Raw genomic sequence first — 22449 nt, 5'->3', positions numbered from 1 at the left:
CTCACTCACTCACTCACTCACTCACTCTCTCACACACACACACACACACACACACACACACACACACACACACACACACACACACACACACACACACACACACATACTGGTTTTCATCACTCATGAGGACGACCTTTATAATCATCACTTGTGAGGACCACCCTTTCCAGAGGTTGTAGAGAGCTGAAAAAAATTCAGTAAACTTGCCATAGCTTAGTTAACCTATACACAACTTCAAAACTCTGAAATGATGAAGTGATGGTTTAACCAGGCTTTATGGGGACTTCCGGAAGAACCAGTAAACATGCTTTCAGGGGACATCATTTACATAAATTAGAATATTTCACACAGATTATTTGGTGACTAATGGGGACCTGATTGTACATAAATATATATAGCCCGAGGAGAGTATATAGAGTATAGCCAGAGGGCCAAGGTGTTTTAACCTCTCAATTTCCGAGAGCCCCTGGAACCAGGGGCGGCCATGCCCTCTGCAAATGTTCCTCTTGGCCATCCACCATCTATATGTGGCGTGATACCAACTTATTTCATGATATTACCGTGCACTATGTGTGTGTATGGGTTTTTATTTTACCAACACCATCGATGCCACCCTCACACATGGGAGGGATCTCCCAAACAGGTGTGGGTCCACAGTAAATAGCACCAGAGACGGATGGAGAATTAGATGCATTGATACTTTATTTTTAAAAGTATACCAGCACATACATACATTAGCATAGACACACATCACGCACAGACTCGAGCCATCAGAGTGCGGTTAATACATGTCAGAACCTGCTGGTGTATCCTTGTGGGCCAGGAAGAGGCATCAAGATACAGAATAGTCACAATATAAATGGAAGTCACATAGACCTCGAGAGAATAAGTTCGACCTCTGAGGCTCCGTTTCCCTCGGTCAAATGTCTATATTAAATAACATGGCGTGTTTGAATAATCGTACATAACAAAGTCTGTAGGTTGCGAAGAAAAAAAGGGAAGCTGCATCACGTTTTGTTCTATACACTTTTTCCATCTAGTGTCGACTGGGTTTTTGGAATGTCTATGCCGTTAAAGTAGCATTAATAATCGTTAGGATTATTACGACGATTATTAATGCTACTTTAATGGCACCGACAATCCAAAAACCCAGTCGACACTAGATGGAAAAAGTGTTTAGTTCAAAGCGTGACGCAGCTTTAACTTCTTCGCCACCTACAGATTTAGTTTAGTTAGACATTTTTGGCACAGTGCAAGCATGTATTAAAGCCTTTATGTGCCTCTCGACGGCCTTTATCTCTGCTGGCTGCCATGGTTCCCTTTTGAGTGGAGCCTTTCCTGTAAATGAGTAGAAAAACAGATGTTTACATGAAAGTATCAGGAAGGAGATACAGTTCCTATAAGTTTCATGTCCTGCATCAACAATCCTCAGTGATCTGCTCATTAGTACACCTTATTGTAAAGTGTCAACTAAAAACTTTTTATTGGATTACATGCCACACACTTTCATTTAGAGACTATAATATTAATTCCTTATTTTTGTTTTTTAGCAACAGTAGCATTATGTCTTCGATATTATGGCAGCTTTCTTTTTCTTATTTAACATTATAATTTTCTTGTCATAATTCCTTTGTCTGCAATCTTTCTTTCATCTTCAATTAATATATGTCCTATTATCTGCTTTCTCAGCCATCTGTGAAGCACTTTGAACTGCACTAACTGTATGAAAGGTGCTATAAAAAAAATGATTGATTGGAGTGTTCCACTCTCAGTCTGTTGGTTGACTCCTGCATTAACATGCATCCAAGTAGCCATGAAAATTAACGTCATCACAGGGACAAACAAATAGGTTAGTTGAAACACGCAAGAGGAACTACGCCTCACTTAGAAAGCAGACGAGACCAGGCGGTGGTGCAGAAAAGCTGCAATCGAGTCAGTTTACAAAGAAAAGAAACAGACCGATTCCTGCAGCCTTCAAAAGAATATACAGGAAAACTTCAGTCTTAAGTCAAGAGATATCTACATCCTGTTAGATCCACTATAAAAGCAGCAGTAAATAAGTTTGCAATTATTATATAGCGCACAAGATGTTTAACAAATTGAACCTACATTGAACAACATGAGACTAATATTATGACATAACATTTGTATTTTCTAGATCACATGGGGCCCTATCTTGCATCCGGCGCAAGTGACTTAGTCACTGGCGCATGTGTCGCTGCTAGTTTACAACTGGCGCAGAGCGTTCTTTTCCCACCACCGCCACTCGCCGGTAAATTAGGGATTGATCATGCGCCCCAAGGGGCGGTTCGGCAGAAGGAGGAGGCAGGTTCTGGCGCCAACGGTATTTTGCCGTTTCTGAATGCCATTGCGCTACTGACCAGGAAATACCTGGTTTAAAGTCAGTGGCGCGTTGTTCAGATGCTATTTTAAAGAGCCCATGCCATTAAAATCACATTTTTCCTGTTGTTTGTTAAATAACATAGGTCTGAATAAGTTTGTGAGCTGTGGTAAGTTTGAAATCTATGCAGTTTGTCTGCTGAATGCAATAGGCAATGAAAGGAAAAAGGCAGAAGAAATGAGCCAATATGGATAAGGCGACACTGTGACGTAGCGTTGTCAAACTATAATTCATGGCCCTGCCCACTTGGTTGGTTCGTAACCACCCACAAGAATTCTGAAGGAGTCGTGATTGAGCTAGTGCTAAATGCTAATACGTGTATTGTAGTTGCTTAGTTCGTAGTAACAGGCTAGTTACAGAATTTTGAATGCAATGGCAGAACGACATCGAAGTACATGAACTGCGACATGCTGCCTGCCGCCGGTTGCCGCGAGGCACCACCGCCCGGCAGCGGGCAGCCGGGCGGTGGTGCCTTGCGCCGGCAGCAGGCCGCAGGCAGCGCGCGGTTCTGTCTACTACAGATTGATGTGGAAGTGGAAGAACCAGAGACGTCGGAGAACCCGACGAAGTCCTTTGGGATTCATTATATCGTCTGGAGGTGCACACAGCTTTTGGCCGTGATAATATGTATTATTTGATATAGATATCTATGTATTATATGATATTATTTAGATATAGAGCTCCAGGACTGTAACGCAAGTGTTGTACACTTCCTTGTTATTTGGATAACCGTTCTGCTGTTGGTGTGATGCCGCATAACACGTCGGACTCTCGTCTCTGGTATTTCTACAACGAGACTCGTAGTGGGGGTTATCTCAGCCATGGTTGAGAATGAATTGGGGGGAAAGGAACTTTGGCTTTGACTCCCTGAAGTAGGCATGAACCACAACATGGAGGAGAAAGGGATTGTTGACCGCGGTCGTCTCCCGCCGGAGCCTCGCTGCCGATGGACCACCGCTTCAGGAGGCGGTGATTAGCGCTGACCGCTGCCGAGGCGGCGGGAAGCAGGGCTCAAGCGGGATACATTCGCGGCCAACAATCCCCTTCTCCTCCATGTCGTGGTTCATGTACTTCAGGGATTCAAAGCCAAAGTTCCTTTCCCCCAATTCATTCTCAACCATGGCTGAGATAACCCCCACTACGAGTCTCGTTGTAGAAATACCAGAGACGAGAGTCCGACGTGTAATGCGCCATCACACCAACAGCAGAACGGTTATCCAAATAACAAGGAAGTGTACAACACTTGCGTTACAGTCCTGGGGCTCTACATCTAAATAATATCATATAATACATAGATATCTATATCAAATAATACATATTATCACGGCCAAAAGCTGTGTGCACCTCCAGACGATATAATGAATCGCAAAGGACTTCGTCGGGTTCTCCGACGTCTCTGGTTCTTCCACTTCCTGATCAATCTGAAGAAGACGCGGTCATTTGAGATTCATAATAGCCTATCGTCTGGAGGCTCACACAGCTTTTGGCCGTGATAATATATATTATGATATAGATATCGATGTATACAATGGGTTTCTAAGAGCCATTGCGATACATCTACCGTAAACAGAGCGCATGGTACCGTGGCTACAAGCTGCTCACGGCCAGGTGATAATATATATTATAGATTATATGATATAGATATCTATGTATAATATGGGTTTCTAAGAGCCATTGCGATACATCCACCGTAAACAGAGCGCATGGTACCGTGGGCTGCTCAGGGCCAGGTGATAATATACATTATATAGATATCTATGTATAATATGGGTTTCAACGAGCCATTGCGATACATCCACCGTAAACAGAGCGCATGGTACTGTGGCTACAAGCTGATCAGGGCCACACCCCCACCCCCCTCCTTGACCTGCCTTGACACGCCCACCGTAACCAGAGCGCATTGTACTGTGGCTACAAGCTGCTCAGGGCCACACCCCCACCCCCCTCCTTGACCTGCCTTGACACGCCCACCGAAACAGCGCGTTTGGGGGAAGCTCAATGTGCGACTGGTTCGGAGTGGCTGTAACTCTGCACCACGGCTGAATTTCGGGGACGTCTTTGAATACTGTGTTTGTGGCCCACTAATACCTATATTAAAGCATCCATAAATAGCATGGCATGGGATCTTTAAGGGCGCATGCATACATGCGCATGCGATGCATACGGATTGCTTGTGCACCTCGCGCATACACTTTGCTTCTCCCATCTACCTAGCCGCACATTCTTGGTAAATTATTTGGGAAAGAACAGCTGATGCAGCGGTAATAAGTTGTACTTTTAAATCAATGCATCTGCAAACACCGTACAGCAAACACATATTTTCTTGACATATTGTAGGCCTACATGCCCATAACTTTTAGGATTGATGAGTATTTGATCGTGAATAACATTGTTTTACCGCGAGTGAGTGTTAAAAAGAATGAATGAATGCGGGGGCGCGTGTGTGCTCTGTTTAAACACAAGCAAACTAAACACGTAACGCATAATACAATCAATGGCAATGTCTATTACCGCGGGGACACATGCATATTAGGATAGCATACAATAGTGATAAGAAACAAAGTTTATAATGTATTGCGTACATCATTAAATAGAACCACAGTTACCGCATAACATATGTTATATCATATACGTTTTCTTTGCCGAAATTTATTTGAGGACTCAGCATTTCTGAAGTTGTGGAAGAAAACCCCTTATTCCATGTGTGAATTAGGCCATATTATTTGGCAATAAACTGAGCCATTTGCAGTTTGAAATTCATGTGGATCTGTCTCATCGGAGACTGCAGACGCGCTGTCAAAATATCAACTCGTCCGATTCAAATGCGCTCATGGCTCTTAAAGGGGATGGGAGCTGGCACTCTCATTGGTTTGTTGGACGTTACGCCCAAACCACACCTACGGGTAACTAGGCTGCTTCAGACCAACCCTTTTGACACTTGCGCCGCAACGCAAGTGTCATTTATCCGCCTGTAAAATAGCGATAGCGCCGTAGAACCGCCCACATAGCTACTTGCGCTTTGCGCTTCCCACTTGCGTTTCAGACCGTTAAAATAGGGCCCATTGTGTTTGTTGTCCAAACTAAGAGTGAATCAGCATCTACTGAGCATCAGCAAAGTGAGGTGTCTGCACAACGCCCAAAGATACTATCTACCCCAGTCACAGTCTGTTCACCCTAATGCCACCTGGCAAATCCTATAGAAGTATCTGCTGACGTACAACCAGACTAGAGAGCTGGGAAGATTGACACTCCCTCATAAAAATGTTTTCATTTTGACTTATATAACCTCAAATTTGTACTCTACAACATTACGTTGTCCAATAAATTACTTTACTCCAATATATAAATCAAAAAGTGTAAAGATTCACCTTTGGAAGAACATGGCTCACAGCACAGACTGGAAAAGATGCTCCATCTTCTGCTGGTGGCAGTTTGCGTCTCTGTTTTGCTGGGATTTTATTCCCCCTCCGTGCCTCCAACAGTTTCCTCTTCTGATGATTGTATGAAATTCATTAATATATAATATTTTTAAAAAGATACGTCAAATTTGCTATAACAATGCAGACCAAAAACAAACACAAAACAATGCTGCAAGTCTCTTGGGTCAAATACATGCCCACACACCATTAGTTACCTGAGAAGGAATTCTACTGTCATATTTTGTCCTGCTTTGTCAACCTCTGTCTGCTGTCAAATAGACTATGCCTAGTGGGGACATTTCACTCATCTTGAATAAACCCTGCTGAGTGGGGACATTTCACACACCTGTACGTTCTCCGTTATCAACCAAACCATAAAAGGTGCATTGTGGGGACGTCGTGAATGTCCCAGACTACAGCGACATTTTGCCCCGGGAAAATTACTCATCAAGGTTTAGATGTGTCCTACATATCCCTTAATCATTAGCCTTATACAAGCATTAGAGAAAACAGTTTGGCAGACCTGATGCATAATAGATTCCCCTTATAATTATCAAATTTAATTAATTTACCTGCTTAAAGAAAACAAGAGCAGATGTCAAAGGTGACTATAAGACACTAGAGGTAATTATTAGGTGATGGATATGAATTACCTGGTGACCAGTGTCCTCTAACCAGGCAGCTTCATCCCACTTTGGCTCTGACATGAGCACAGGCTGGGAGCTCACACAGTGCGTGTCAGGTTCACATGTAGTCATCTGCAATTTGATACAAAAAGTAAATCAGTCAATTTCATGTAAACACTGCATAATATTATATTATTTTAAGACATTTTCTAAAAGACATGTCTCTTGGATCAAATACATGCCAACACAGCAGACTAGTGAGAAAGAATTCTAGCGTCATATTTTGTCCTGCTTTGTCAACCTCTCTCTGCTGTCAAATAGACTATGCGTAGTGGGGACATTTCACACATCTTGAATAAACCCTGCTGAGTGGGGACATTTCACACACCTGTACGTTCTCGGTTATCAAACACTTAACATAACATAACACTGAAACAAAACCATAAAAGGTGCATTGTGGGGACGTCGTGAATGTCCCAGATTACAGTGACATTTTGCCCCGGGAAAATTACTCAACAAGGTTTAGATGTGTCCAACATATCCCTTAATCATTAGCCTTATACAAGCATTACAGAAAACTGTTTGGCAGACCTGATGTATAATAGATTCCCCTCATAATTATCGGATTCTTTTCATTTACCTGCTTAAAGTAGACAACAGAAGACATCAAAGGTAACTAGAAGACACTAGAGGAAAACATTAAGTGATGGACATGAATTACCTGTTGACCAGTGTCCTCTAACCAGGCAGCTTCATCCCATTGTGGCTCTGACATGAGCACAGACTGGGAGCTCACACAGGGCGTGTCAGGTTCACATGTAGTCATCTGCAATTTGATACAAAAAGTAAATCAGTCAATTTAATGTAAACACTGCATAATATTTTATTCTTTTAATAAATGTTCTACCTCTTGGGTCAAATACATGCCCACACACCAGACTAGTGAGAAGGAATTCTACTCTCATATTTTGTCCTGCTTTGTCAACCTCTGTCTGCTGTCACATAGACTATGCCTAGTGGGGACATTTCACTCATCTTGAATAAACCCTGCTGAGTGGGGACATTTCACACACCTGTACGTTCTCTGTTATCAGATACTTAACGTAACATTACACTGAAACATAACCATAAAAGGTGCATGATGGGGACGTCGTGAATGTCCCACACTACAGCGACATTTTGCCCCGGGAAAATTACTCAACACGGTTTAGATGTGTTCTACATATCCCTTAATCATTAGCCTTATACAAGCATTACAGAAACTGTTTGGCAGACCTGATGCATAATAGATTCCCCTCATAATTATCATATTCTTTTCATTTACCTGCTTAAAGTAAACAACAGAAGACGTGAAAGGTGACTAGAAGACACTAGAGCAGGGGTACTCAAGTAGAAATGATGAGGGGCCACAATTTCTTTTTTCAGTGACTCAAGGGGCCGGTCGGTATACGTGTGACTGAGGCCGATATATGCTCTGTTTTAGACGTAACGCGTAAGCACGTAAGATACATAACCCCCCCTTGCGCGGTAAAATATCCCCCCTTACGTGCGTCGGCCAAAATTCCTGACTATGCGACTAAAACACTACGGCCCTACGCAGCTCGCAAAGACTGTGATTGGCCAGCTAACCACATCCTTTCAGGAGTCTCACATTTCCGGTTTTACAGCATAATAGCGCCATTTTTAAAAGGCTGTGACAGAAGCGAATGAAGAATTTTGAAGAAGGAGAAGAAGAAAACACAAGAACGAATTATGATAATTATAAATATAAACAAGCCAGCGATTTCCACTTCCACGCCCACAGATTCGTTCGTTGCTCCCCCTACTGTTCTGGCGGAGAATCCCCTTGCAACACGCGCAATCCTTAAGGAACCTTAAAGGAACCGTAAATCAAAACTTGTCTAAAACAAGTCCCTTGTGTAAATTACGTGCTTACGTCTCTGCGTCTAAAACGACCCTAAATCGGCCTTGACTGCTGCTGAGATGGACTGTCTGCCTCGAGTTTGGGAGGGCTGGAGCGGTCTGTGGGCTGGAGTGCTATCTGTTTATCGTTGCAACCCCCAGCCTCGTATTGAGATCGCGGCGCGCGGTTTCAAAATAAGAGCGCCCAGCACGATTTTTTTTTTTTTTTTTTTATAATTAAAAAAAAAAAAAAATTATAAATTATAAATTTTTTATAATTTATAATTTCAAAACAGCTCGAGGGCCATTAATAGACACCCCGCGGGCCACAAAAGGCCCGCGGGCCGCTACTTGAGTATGACTGCACTAGAGGGAAATATTTAGTGATGGACATGAATTACCTGGTGACCAGTGTCCTCTAACCAGGCAGCTTCATCCCACTGTGGCTCTGACATGAGCACAGACTGGGAGCTCACACAGGACGTCTCAGGTTCACATGTAGTCATCTGCAATTTGATACAAAAAGTAAATCAGTCAATTTCATGTAAACACTGCATAATATTATATTATTTTAATACATTTTCTAAAGGACATGTCTCTTGGGTCAAATACATCCCCACACACCAAACTAGCGAGAAAGGATTCTATGGTAATATTTTGTCCTGCTTTGTCAACCTGTCTGCTGTCACATAGACTATGCCTAGTGGGGACATTTCACACATGTTGAATTAACTGTGTTGAATTTCGCACACCTGTACGTTCTCCTTTATCAGATACTTAACATAAAGTTTCACTGAAACAAAACCATACAAGATGTATTGTGGGGACGTCGGGAACGTCCCAGACTACAGTGACATTTGGCCCTGATTCAGATGCCTCCTGAATATCCAATGTTTTAATATACAATAGAAAAAATGATCATTTATTGAAATTGATTTATATAGTTTCAAAGAAAAGATACCATCAATCATTAAGTTATTCCAAGACATTCTTGAATTGTATATACCTTAACACTAGTTGTAACACGTACCTGCTTGGGCAGTCCTCTCCTCCATAATTATATGCAATTTCTTCACCTTCTTTTATGTCTTGGAGAGCAAAGAGACAGAGGTGTGTGCTTCCTGCAATGTCTATTCTCTTCATCCTGGCATTGGGATGTCTGTGGTCATCGTTCACCAAGCGGCCGAAGGAACCATCTTCTCTAGAGGCGTCAATGCTTTAAAACCACAAATAAAAATAGAGAAAAACGGAAAAAATATTATTATTACTTTTCATTAAAACATAATTTACTAGCATACAAGATCACAGTTTTACATGAGTTATTGATTGAGTAAGCCTATAAGTTAACGTCGCAATGGATTCCGGAAAGTTGACCCAAATGCAGGGGATGACAAGCAGAACATTTCCATAGATAAATAATGACTAGATATCGCCTAAGCTGCGCTGTTCAGTGGAACGTATGCGTCAATGGTAACATATAAATTGTAAAAAGACACACCGTGTGAAGCAGTGTTGTTTTCGTCAGGCAAGATGAAAACGAAAATGACGTCGTCAGACCCCTTTTTTCCATGACGAAAATGAGACGAACGTCACCAAAGCCATATAAAGACTAAAATGTGACGAAAAATGTAGACATTTTCGTCAGACGAGAACTAGACGAGACTAAATTGTTAGTGAGAGCATGTGAGCGGAGCGGAGCGTGGAGCGGGTGGTGGAGCGGAAGAAATACGTTGGAGCGGGTTGGAGCGCAGAGCGGTTTTAAATTCAAAGGCCGGAGCGGGGATTTCACTCCGCTCCAGTCCGCTCTAGTCCGCTCCGTTTTTAACTGCTTCTAGCGGCTTACATGTAGGTGGTTCACGTAGAATAGAATGGGTTTCAATGGGAGCATCCAAGCAACCTGATTGGATAAAACGCGTCACGTGAGACCCCCCCCCCCCCGGCACCACTGGCTCGTGTGCTCGCGCGCAGCTGCGCCTGCACGCACACGGCACACACACACTCATACACTACAGAGAGAGGCTGGTGGACGAGTTTTCGTCGGACTAAAACTAGACTAAAACCTTTTGAGTTTTCGTCAGACTAAAACTAGACTAAAACTTTCAAAGATAGAAATGACTAAAATGGGACTAAAACTAAGAAGCATTTCGTCAAAAAGACTAAGACTAAAACTAAATCTAAAATGCCTGCCAAAAACAACACTGGTGTGAAGTTGTTTTTTAATTTTGGCAAGTAGCCATGTAATAAGCGGGATAATGTATAGAACGTCGCCGGTCATTATCGCAAAATAAGCCCCTTCACGGCAAAGCAAGACACCTCCGCTTTTGCGTCGGTGTCTGGTTCGCCCTTTGCCCGATAATGACCGGCGTTCTATACATTATCCCTTACACACATATAAATGTCTGTTGAAAGATTAATGTTAGAAATAAAACGACCCTTGCATTGCATTTTGAGGGACTTGTGTCTCAGCAGCAGCGTCGTTTATACTTTCCTGTAGGTAGGTAGCAGGCTACGGCAGCGGCGGATTAGTAATTATTGGATTAGTTTTGTGTAAGCAAGTGTAACGACTTCAGTATAAGGTAGTATAGTTAAGGTGCAATTTAAAATCTTACCACCATGTTTTGCCTCCCAACTTGAACGCGAACAAAAATCCAGAACATGCAGGGTTATAATTTCTTCTTCTCTTTTGAGCTTCACCATCGCTTATCAAATCTCCCCTGCATTCCACTATAAAATCTCCTTTGGAGAATGAACCTATGGCGAACACCCCACGCCCTGCAAAAAAAAAAGAACGACATCTTTAATTAAAACAGGAAAATTAAAACATACAATTGTCAGCCTGTCACAACAGATAAAGAGTGACAATAACACATAAATTGGCTTCCTAAGCAGTTTTGCAATTATAATCATGTTTCTTACATACAGTATAATGCTTGGGTATTGGCATCAATTACCAACATACGTATAAGCATAACCTCTCTTTGAGACACTGGTCAATCATTATAGTAGAAATTACTGGAAGATTAATGTAGCTTATTGAATACAGAATAAATACATACAAAATAAAGTTATTTTGGTAAAGTTCATATTTATTTAACCAATCTACAGTACAATAATAAGTGTAACTAAATAACATTCTTTAGACCTGCTTATTTAATGGAGAGAGGAATTAGAAATGGTATCACTTTAAGACACGTTTTGTATTTTATTATCCACCCTTTATATCCATCCATCCATCCATCGATAGATACCATATGCCATAATTTTACCTTTTACTGCATTGATGTACTTCACCTCCAGTTTCCATGTATTGTCAGTCTTTAAACCGACATGGTGACAGGCATCTGTGAGGGGACTGATTCTTGGTGGCATTTCAAACTGCAGAGAAATAAAAAAGTGAGATCGATTTGACTTCAGTTTTAGTTAAATCATACTACCGGTACATCAGATGCATTTAAAGTTGGTAGCTGAATAACACATTTACATTTTGCTAGATGTTAAGCATTTTCTACATTCTATTCTTGTAACATTCTATAGCTGCAACCAGCTGAAACACCCTGAAAAGCCAGCACCTGAGCCCTGTCTACTCATAGTAGATGAGTAGACAGGGCTCTGCCGCAGGCTGCGGATGCTAATGCTGCGGATGCTAATGCTAACTAGCTAATGTAACATGTGCGTTTGGCTAGCAGTCAACAAGCAGACCGTTTTAAAACATAAATAAACGACTACATGATGCTATATTACGCAATATTTCAAGACAAATGTTGAATACTTACTGTACACGCCACTTGCTCCGGGTAAATCCTTAATATGCATCAAATTCGACGGTTTCACAGAGATAAAAGGCTCTTCTTCTAGGCTGAGGTTGAACCTGAAGGTACATTTGACTTCCTGTCTGATTTCACATTAAAAGCAAACGGCCAAAGTCACAAGCCTCTTACTAGCATTGGAAAAATGTATTGTTTGGACTCTTAGACAATAAGACAACAATCTATTGAATCTAAGACAACAATCGGGAATATATGATTAATCTTATTATTGTTATGGCAAAATATCATATCTATAAATGCTAATTCACTAATAAGAAGCCATGTTTTATTGCTTTTACTAGATCAAGAAATATATTATTTCAATCCAGCACTCAATTAATTATAAAGCAATTCCTATAAGCTGCATTTTGTATTGAATAAATACATTTTAATTAAAATGTAATTAAAAAAGTATAATTCTTAGCACTGTAGTTGGCATCTGTTGCAAATAAACGTTTCCAATAGCCTAATTGTTGACTAACACTGAAAAAAGTTCTTAGTATTTGAATACATACTTCATGGGGACAAGGAAGGGGCGGTACATACCATATTTGGTAGTGGTGTGTGTGAACTATCAAGTGCAATACCAACCGGGATCCTTAGGGGGCGATAGTGAGAAATGTGTGTGTGTGTGTGTGACCCGACAGAAAATTGTGAATTATGGGCCAAAAACAAAAAAACAAAAAAAACACACTGGCACCTTCAGATTGACTCCTGAAGTCATTTAAAGCACTTTCCCTCATGGGGACCTCGATTTTGGTCCCCATACTGTCAGAGGTCCCCACGGCGTGACTGTGTGAACAGATCAATGTCCCCATAAGTATAGGAATACAAGAACACACACACACACAATCACTCTCACACACACACACACACACACACACACACTATCTTTCTCTCTCTCACACACTCTCACACACACACACACACACACACACACACACACACACACACACACACACACACACACACACACACACACCAGTCTCTCTATGGATGCATGCCAATTTTTTGTCAAGGGAGCAACCTGAACTGATAGAGGCATGAATGTATTACCTGTAGATTATTTATTTTAATTTTGAGAGTGAGGATATCTTTTATAAAGTGGTGACATGGTTGAAAAGGTTAAGGTTACGCTCTGTGTGTGTGAGCATGTTTAAATGGTTTTCTGCATGTGTGCAGGGGTTGTGATGTCATGGCGGTTGTTGTCATAACTAGATTTGCAAAGCGCTGCTTACGTGGAACTCATCTCCACGACATTCCATTGTTTAGGTTCCATTGCATAGGTTCCTTTGCTTATGTTACATTGTTTAGGTTCCATTGTGTTCAACGCAGCTTAGCAAGCCACCAGCACCAGCAAGCCACCAGCAACAGAAAGTCCTTTCAACGTCACTGCACACGCTACTATTACATGTAGATTATTTAATTTTATTTAATCTTTGAGAGTGAGGATATCTTTTATAAAGTGGTGACATGCTTTGAAAGGTTAAGCTTACACTTTTGAAATGAGTGTTTGAACAATGTTCTTCCAAAAAAAGGCTTAATAAATACAAATCTTAAATATTATTTCTCTATTGTTGAAAGGACTCGAAAGGACTCGAAACTCAAACGGTAGGACTTGGGACTCGACTTGAGACTTGTCGGCCTTGACTTGTGACTTGACTCGGGACTTGCCTGTCTTGACTCGGGACTTGACGGCAAAGACTTGAGACTAACTTGTGACTTGCAAAACAATGACTTGGTCTCACCTCTGCTCATATGTACAGTAGTTCTGTTTTGTGATGATTCAAACAACATTGTTGAATTCTAAATACGTGTCCAAAATATGTGAGAACAAAATATTTTATAATGATACGATAAAAAGTGAAGAATGAAGGAATGCTTCTGACAAGTTTATTCTATGTAGTAGTACTATATATATTAAGTTAACACTACTTTAAGTACGATTGATTTGCAGCGATCCATTCACGTAGTTTTACTCTGTGTGGCCCATGAACCCCCAGTGGTTTTCCTTTTCGGCCCACTTGTTAAGGAGGTTGAATAGCCCTGACCTAGAGTGTGTCATAGAGAGGCGCGCAGTGGCGTAACTATCGGTAAGCAGGGTATGCGGGCAAGTATGGGCCCGGGCCAATCAGGGCCCCCAAAAAAATAAAAAAATAATAATAATCGCTCCATAACCCCCCCCCCCCCCGTCAACAATCACTCCGAACCCCCCCCCCCCCGTCAACAATCGCTCCGAACCCCCCCCCCCCCCCCCCCCTGTCAACAATCGTAACGAAGCCCCCCATGGGGGGGGGGGGGGGGCCCGCCTTGAACATCCTGCATACGGGCCCGTCGTTGCCTTGTTACGCCACTGGAGGCGCGACATGTCTCTAATAAAAGAGCATGGGGAAGCCCAGGAGGCTGCTGTGCAGATATCCTCCATAGGCATCCCTCTTTGCAGAGCGACAGAGGACGATATTCCTCTGGTCGAGTGAGCTCTGATAGTCTCAGGCGGCTCTACCCCCGCTGACACATAAGCCTGTGTGATAGCCTCACACAGCCAATGTGACAACCGTTGTTTCATCAGGGGGAGGCCCTGGGAATGTTCTCTGTAATGCACCGTTACTATGGAGCCAGTTTCCTGCAGTAATTCAAACCTGAAAAAAAAAGTTTCAAAGGCTTGTAAGTCTGGGTTTGAACACTCAACACTGAAAAAAGAGATTATAACCTGAAAAAATTTCAAACAAAAATTCAAACATCTGTAAACATGATTTTGTGTTCTATTTTATCTTCTTCATCATTTTCACCAACACATTTTCAAAGTTCAACAATTTCACCAGTGCATTTGCAGAGTTTCAAATCTGGCACTGTTCTAACAGTGTATTTCATTGTTTCCCGGTTTTGAAAGCTTGTAAATGGGATTCTGCAAACAGGTGTTCATACATTGAGAAATAAGTTTTGAAAGGTTGTATATTTAGTTTTAAAAACTTGTAAAGGTGTACGTTTACGCCATTGCAACGTATTTTTTCAGAACTGACTTTTCAGAGATTTGACCACACAGGCGCAAGCTTTGAGTCACGTGAATATTGGCACTGTTCTGTCGCGCATATGTTTTGAAACTCCTGACAGTCAAGTCTGAAGAAAAAAAAAACGTTCCTGGGGGCGGGACCATTTAGCTTTAAACCTATTGGTTGCTCTCGGCTGACGTACATTCCAATCACATTCTTGTCATCGGCAGAGCACTGTCAATCACGCACAGCCCGGTGAACGGCACGTGTACATCCTTCGTCCCTCCCTTATCCCCATGCGGGTGATGGGGGAGTCTGGGCGGTGGACTGCGACGGCATGATAGTTGTCTGACCCATTGGAATGTACTGACGTACATTCCAATCACATTATTTTCATCGGCAGAGCACTGTCAATCACGCACAGCCCGGTGAACGGCACATGTGATTGGAATGTACGTCAGCCGAGAGCAACCAATAGGTTTAGAGCTAAATGGTCCCGCCCCCAGGAACGTTTTTTCTTCAGATTTGACTGTCAGGAGTTTCAAAACGAGTGCGCGACAGAACACTGCCAATATTCACGTGACTCAAAGCTTGCGCCTCTGTGGTCAAATCTCTGAAAAGTCAGTGCTGAAAAGTCAGTTCTGAAAAAATACACCTTCACAAGTTTTTAAAACTAAATATTCAACCTTTCAAAACTTATTTCTCAATGTATGAACACCTGTTTGCAGAATCCCATTTACAAGGTTTCAAAACCGGGAAACAATGAAATAAACTGTTAGAACAGTGCCAGATTTGAAACTCTGCAAATGCGCTGGTGAAATCGTTTGAACTTTGAAAATGTGTTGGTGAAAATGATGAAGAAGATAAAATAGAACACAAAATCATGTTTACAGATGTTTGAATTTTTGGACGGCCGCAGACAACGCTAACAGATTTAATTAAATAATTATATTCAAGGAGCAAGGGGCCAGAAGTGTGTTTTTTATGGGACGGTAGACAAAAAGTATCCACTCCCGTCTAGATCTAATGTTTGTACCGTGTTGGAGACATATTACATGCGGTTTAATTGTTATATAGTGAGGGGACGAAGTACTCACTGTAGTGTTACAACGGTTTTAATTGTTAAATAGTGGGGGGACTAAGTGTCCACTGTTGAATTATTACGGTTTGATTATTGAATAGCGAGGGGACGAAGTACTCGTTAATGTGTTATTTATAACCGGGTGATTCTATGAATTCGGTGCACATTGCGTTCTCTGGTTACTGACAAATATACCACAAACAATTGGGTTTCTGAACATTGCATCTGATGAAGGACTATTTGAACCTCTGTGAAAATACATTTTCCCACCTTAGGCAAGAAATCCCAAACATTATTAGGAGTTTCTTTGGCACTTAGATTTTTATAAATTCAACCCCGTAACGGGACAATTTGATTCCTGTATGAGTATAATTTAAAACATATTCAAACTAATTCTTCCAGTATCAAGGTAAATCACCTGTCCCTTGTGTAGAATGACTTTTTGTAAGTATATTTTATAATATCTAAATAATGATAATTTAACTTTCAAGTAGGATATGGCAACTTACTGTACAAGCGGTCTTCATAAATCCTGAAAATATACTTTAACATAAACATTAGATAAGACTTTCCCATATTTTCTACTTGTCCTCCAAACTTTGCATACAGTTCAACAAACATTTATCTAATATTTGTTATTATTTTCCAAAAATATATGAAAATATATCAAGTAACAGGGTTGAACACACTGTAACAGAGTTGAACACACTGTAACAGGGTTGAATGAATGACAAAACATTTAATCAAACTGAAATGGACTTTAATTAATTAATTAAAATGAACAACAGGAGAGAAACATAACATTAAGTATGTAATATTGTTTGAAAATTATCTGTCCTATGAGAGGACAAAAATGAAGAATGACTCGGCTGAACGCTGTATCAGTTTAATCAGGAATCAGTTTGTAACATACTCAACAGTTACGCTCTTAACAATAAATGTATTGTTAACATTCAAATAATTTTGCTTTTTTTTAATAAACATTACAATCACTATACAATTACAATTTTTATTAACATTTCATCCTTCAGTCAAGCAGTCTTTCCCAGATCTCTTTCTGAATGTGCATGTGACGTTAATCACGTCCTGTCACGGGCTGAGGAGGTGGGATGAGCTGAAGCACATCGTCAAATGCATACCACAGCACATCCTCTTGTACAGGCCAAAATAACCTGTTTTTGGTTCTTCCAGCATGGTGCATGCATTTGACTTGTACGTTCGTTTCATCTGTTGCAAGGATTATCCCCGGGTACAATGCCTTGTCGTAGGTGAGCACGCACCACTCCCCTATTACCCCAGGATCATCACAATTGATTGGTTTCTGCCCTTGGGACACAGTAGCTGGTGACACAGTAGCTGGGATTTTGCTAACAAAGCTGAAATGCTTTGTATTCCAGCATTCACATTCAAGCTTTCCATTGGTGGAGCACATGCAGCTGACATCTCGATATGTTATCTCCCCTCGAGCAAGAGCGATGACCTGATGGATGCGCATGGTTCCTGGGACTGGTGGAATGGTGGACGGCATCCTTTGCAGTGCCTGCTCAACAGCTTCATTTTCGATAAAATACAATTTGATTGAGGTGTCCGTCTCGGAGAGGGCCTTGAATAGCTCATAAGCATTGATGATGACCCGGCCATGGCTGATGAGGTTGTCTGCTGATCTCTTTAAGGCAGCACCTACACCATCTGGTGCTCCTTTGCCGTGACTGGACTCGAAAAAATTCCAGGTCCCTCTCAGTCCTCTCTTGTCAAGCTCTGTACTGAAAAGAAAAAAGTTTCCTTTTTGTCTGTACTGCGTACAGGGTCCATCACTAAACATGTGCACAACAGAAACCTCTGGATGTGTGGTCTGTACATAGTCCAGTACAGGTTTCAAATGTTCCCATATGGCTGCTGGACTCTTGTGCTTGGATGGTGAGATGGAGGTAAAGCAGGTTGGCTCTTGAGTTCCACCAACATAGATGACCCCTGTGTGCAGTGTGGCCTGTTGGTGGGATGATCCAAAGTGTACTGACTGAATTTCAGTACTGTACTTACAAGAAAAGTTCTCAGAGAAGTCAATGTGGATAAGGCATTCATCATTGGCCATGCAGCTGCGCAGTCCACAGCAATAGGCATACTGTTGCCTGATATTGAAGAGATGCCTCTTAAACTTAGTGAGGTGTGTATGGAACCTCTCTACAAGCTCCTCATGACTGCTCTCAATGGTTTGTTTTACTGTTATTTTTGCGACCGAGCTCTCTTCATCATTTGATTTTGCTTTGTCTTCTGTGGCCCACTGCATATAGGTCACCTTCTGTGCACCATCATATGAGTTTGAGAGGGTAACATTTCTGCTCTTGCAGTCTTCACATTCTCCATACATGCAGGTCTTGCTGCCAATGTCACAGCAGACAAGTTCTGTGAGGCTCTCTAAATTTGAAGTTCCAATAACTAAGCTGAAAAGCTTGTCAGCCAGAAAGCCTAGGTTTTCATGTAACCTGCACCGGCATGTGTCTGAAAGGGAGGGGTGGACAACCCAAAAGGGTCGCAGCCGGCAAAATGAGGCATAGGAAATGTGGCTGGTGTTGTTTTCTGCCAGAAACTTCCTGTGGAGGTTTTTCCTCGTGTCTACAAGGAATCGTTTTTGCATTTTCATTTTTTTCTTTGTTATTGTTTGCTTTTTCCCTGACGTCATCCGACTTGCATCATCTCTTGAGAAGAATGCCCTCACCTTGCTCACCAGAGATTTATCAGTGTACCTGTTGTATGCTTTTCTCTCACTCAAGGTTCTGCGTTTCTTTGAGAAGCCTAGTGCGGTCTCAGACCACCTCTGCAGCCTGTATTTTTTAACAATCTTCCCAACAACAACTTCAGAAACCGTTTTCTTTCCTTGTTCCTTTCGCGCATTCTTGTATTTCCACCTAATATCCGAAATTAAGGCTTTGTGGTGCAGTAAAGTTCTCCTCACCTTGCTGTTCACAGTACAATTCCTCAGCAACTGACGGACTTTGCACCTGGGAGAGTCTTTATTCTTGGTTGCTCGCTGGAGTCTTTTCTTGTATTTTTCTTTCTGCTTCTTCTGATGTTTGAGTTTCCTTTTTAGTTCTTCGTTTTCTTTGCGCAGTTTGTCTCTTGTTTTTCTGGATGCTTTCTTGCCTGCTGAATGACTAAGATGAAACACATGGAAAGGGGATCGTTAGTTTTACATTAGTAGTGACATAGCAATTAGATACACTAGGACATTAGGGTGCAATAATTGACCACCATGGCTTTCTATGTGTATGTATGTGTTGTCCGTCTGTCTGTTTGTATGTCAATATTACATGAAGTATGTAGTCTACCCCTTGACTTTATACAACCCACCACTCTCGAATCCCCCCCCCCCCCCCCCCCCCCACACACACACACACACACACACACACACACACACACACACACACACACACACACACACACACACACACACACCTGGATCGGAACTGGGAAGGTGTTGAATTACCTGGTTTAAACAAGCTATCATAATTACAACAAAGCACTATTTCTAACCACATATTTCCCTCACCGTGAGGACCCTGGTCTGGCTTGCACAGCATCTTGAATCTCACTGTCGGGACTTTGTGGAGGGGTTAGAGAGGTAGGCCCACTGTTTTCAATCTCAGCTCTCCTTTTCTGTCTGTCTTTAGCCTTCCGCCACTCCTTACGCTTACGTCTTTGACCTCTCTCACTCAGGTCACTGATTGCTTTCTTTTTCCCTGCATCTGTATCTCTTTTCCATCTCTCTCTCTCTTTCCTTAGGTAGTCTTCCCTTCTCTCTGAATCTGCGTTTCTTCTCACCCTGTATTCCCTTTGCCTCTCAGCATTGGATTTAGACATCTGAAAGTAATGAACATGAATTAACAGATATAGGCTGGCTGGCCTAAGAACAGTCCAACCTTCAACCCTGTAACAATGATTCAACCCCGTAACAGTGTTTTTTGTTACGGGGTTGAATGTTACGGGGTTAGATTTTAGCTTAATGTAGCCACAATCCACATTAGCTAGAGGTTATGGAGCAGCTATGGCATGAGGGAAACAAAAAATAATATATTTTCCCAAGACAATTGTTTGCTTTCCCCCAAATAATAGTATATATCAGTTATGCATGTAACAGTGCTGAAAGGTTGAGCTTGACGATGTCAGTCTGATGATAAAAACCATCAAATATAGGTAAGAAAGCATGCACACACTTACCTCTCTTTACGTTGTGAGCGGGAAAAGACTTGTGTGATGTCACTTCCTGGGTGCTTAGGAAGTTGGACTGAACCATTATTTTAAAAAGGGGGGGATTGGTATGCTGTTACGGGGTTGAACAAAACTAGGGGACATGATTAAATAGTGCAAATTTATAAATAATTCATGTATTTTTCTCATATTTCTTTTGTTTAGGTTAAAGTAGACCGGCAAATGATTATATTAGCAGAAAAATCTTGCTGTTGCTGGCTATTTTTATTTGTTTTACATTCAATGAAAAAGTAACTTTGGTTAGTGGGGACATGCTCATTTGGCTGACCACGATACTTCAGCAACCCATAATTTTTTTCAAACATAATTTAAAAAATATGTTTGTGTTTTACAATGCAAAGACACATGGATCTTTCAATATCTTGTTTCAAAATGCATTTTGTGGTTTATTTTGTATTTAAATCTTTGACGTAAACCTGTGGGACACAAAAGGTACCGGATTCGGAGAATCACCCAACCGACTAGGCCTACTTGGGTTGATCGCCGTTACGGAGCGGTGCAAACTGGTCGGCTATGACAGTTGTCAACTGTCATACATAGCTAATAGAGATGCGCGGTTGGCGGTTGCAACCGCGGACTCCGCGGTTAAACCGCGGATCAGGCGGGTGACGTGACAAAAAATAATATTTTAATTAAATTCGGGCGGTTGGCGGTTTAACCAACGAAATTCAAAAATATATACACATTGTTAAATGTCGTTACCTACTTCCAAGCACATTTTGAAATAATCCAATTCTCATCAGGCAGTAAATTGGCCTCTCTGTCTCTATCACACACACACACACACACACACACACACACACACACACACACACACACTAACGGAAGCAAAAAAGTTTAAATTAAGTGACGATCCGTCCCATGTCGCGTCTCCACAAACCTGCAAGTTATGAGACAGCTGTCAGTATTGGAAGAAGCTTTAACGTCTCGTAGATGAAACTGCCTGGGTTATTTTGTTTCGTATAAGTTATATTTTAAAACAGCATTGACTCAGAAGTGACATCAGGCATTGGCAGCGCGAGATGTGCAGAACAAGTTAAACTTCCAGCTCAGTAACATCAACACCTAAGAAAGAAGGTAAGAAAAATAGTCTGAAAACTTTGATTTGCAAGGCAAGCAGGCAAGTGTTGGGCTTGTTACAGTAGCCTATATAGCCTTCAATGCGGTGAAATTTCAGAATTAATAGGCTCGAGTCGGCCTTTCCTTAAAAGGCTATCTTTCATTTTGCAAAAAAAACAACACAGTAGGCTATATTACCATATTAAAATGGTGTACCAAATTGCGTTTTATTACAATGATAAAAAAGTGTAGGCCTACTAGCCTATGGTAAGGTCAGGTTTGCCGATGTGCTTGGCTATTTTAAAGTTTCTCCCTGTGCATCGATCGGAGACAGACGTCAATTCACTGATAATATTCTGGGGATAGGCTACAACATAGCCAATAGGCTTTTATTACGTATTTCTTCAAGGAAAGGTTCAAAATCCGGGATTGCTTTTAACTCAGTTTATTGTTAAAGTCTGCATGTTTCGGCATGGTAACTGGCTATGGAACGAAAGTCTAGGAATCGTGTAGAACACGTGTGAGAGATAATAACTCTGGCTACGGCCACGGGCAGAGGCCCGTGACCCTTCGCGGGTGTCGCTGAAAATCTCTGGCCCCTTCACCTAGTGTGCACAGGTAAGGGACCGTCAAGTGGGCGTGGCCTAGTGGGCGTGGTGGCTTCGGCTTCTTCAGGTGATGCCTTCTGTGGTGGAGCCGCCTTCAATAAGGTCTTGCTCCCCTAGTGGCTATGTATAGTATTTACGGCTTATATGTTTGGTCCTGCTTCATTGGGTCTATGTGTGGTTAGCTTAGATTCTTAAAATACGTAACAATCCCTCCTTGGTCATCTTAGATGACCATACAATAATATTTTAAATCATAAACACCATTTACCACACCGAAAACATAGTCAAAGT

General features: G+C 41.7%; 2 long non-coding RNA genes across 4 annotated transcripts; both read right to left on the bottom strand.

The window, feature by feature from the left end:
* Positions 1–60: 60 nt before the first annotated feature.
* On the bottom strand, positions 61–7816 carry LOC130370017 (uncharacterized). 2 transcript variants are annotated; one of them, XR_008892944.1, is made up of 4 exons: positions 7168–7816; positions 6474–6578; positions 5770–5892; positions 62–1338 (listed from the first exon to the last, which is right to left on the bottom strand). It is a non-coding gene; the product is annotated as an uncharacterized LOC130370017 (long non-coding RNA). The 2 variants fall into 2 exon arrangements; XR_008892943.1 differs by having other exon boundaries at positions 61–1338; positions 6474–7814.
* Positions 7817–8724: 908 nt separating this feature from the next.
* Positions 8725–12803, bottom strand: LOC130370310 (uncharacterized). Of its 2 annotated transcripts, XR_008893017.1 has the most exons (5): positions 12122–12803; positions 11615–11723; positions 10958–11120; positions 9379–9564; positions 8725–8854 (listed from the first exon to the last, which is right to left on the bottom strand). It is a non-coding gene; the product is annotated as an uncharacterized LOC130370310 (long non-coding RNA). The 2 variants fall into 2 exon arrangements; XR_008893016.1 differs by having other exon boundaries at positions 8725–9564; positions 12122–12801.
* Positions 12804–22449: the final 9646 nt, after the last annotated feature.

This window comes from Gadus chalcogrammus, chromosome 17, assembly GCF_026213295.1.
Source record: "Gadus chalcogrammus isolate NIFS_2021 chromosome 17, NIFS_Gcha_1.0, whole genome shotgun sequence".
NCBI lineage: Eukaryota > Metazoa > Chordata > Actinopteri > Gadiformes > Gadidae > Gadus > Gadus chalcogrammus.
Note: the sequence above shows the minus strand (reverse complement) of the source record. Positions and strands in the feature narration are given on the sequence as shown.